The sequence below is a fragment of the Littorina saxatilis genome, linkage group LG4, assembly GCF_037325665.1.
Source record: "Littorina saxatilis isolate snail1 linkage group LG4, US_GU_Lsax_2.0, whole genome shotgun sequence".
Taxonomy (NCBI): Eukaryota; Metazoa; Mollusca; class Gastropoda; order Littorinimorpha; family Littorinidae; genus Littorina; species Littorina saxatilis.
Genome location: NC_090248.1, coordinates 67,377,869 through 67,378,639, shown reverse-complemented (window position 1 = coordinate 67,378,639; position 771 = coordinate 67,377,869).

Below are 771 nucleotides of genomic sequence, written 5' to 3'. Positions count from 1 at the left end.
TTATCAGTGGTGTCTCTTGTTTTGATTGTTGTGAAATGCGCGTTTGTTTAGACCCCGAGTCAAGCCTTTCCATTTATGGGAGTTTTCTTTCAGGTACATTCTTTCTGGTGAAACAATCACTTACACCACCACCGCCTGGTAGCTCAGTTGGTAGGGAACTAGACTAGCGGTCCTCATGTTGCAGGTTCAAATCCAGGCTGGGATGGACACGTGTCAGCTTTCTGTGCTTCAGTATCCATGTCCCACACTTGTGTCGCCGCTGTGGCACGTAGTAACCTGGGTCATTGTGCCAGAAGTGCAGGTGACTGATTACCCCTTAAACACGCACACATGTGTAGTGCCACTGATTACCTCTCAAACACGCACACATGTAGTGCCACTGATTACCTAAAACACGCACACATGTGTAGTGCCACTAATTACCCCTTAAACACGCACACATGTGTAGTGCCACTGATTACCTAAAACACGCACACATGTGTAGTGCCACTGATTACCCCTTATACACGCACACATGTGTAGTGCCACTGATTACCCCTTGAACACGCACACATGTGTAGTGCCACTGATTACCTCTTAAACACGCACACATGTAGTGCCACTGATTACCTAAAACACGCACACATGTGTAGTGCCACTGATTACCCCTTAAACACGCACACATGTGTAGTGCCACTGATTACCCCTTAAACACGCACACATGTAGTGCCACTGATTACCCCTTAAACACGCACACATGTGTAGTGCCACTGATTACCCCTTAAACACGCA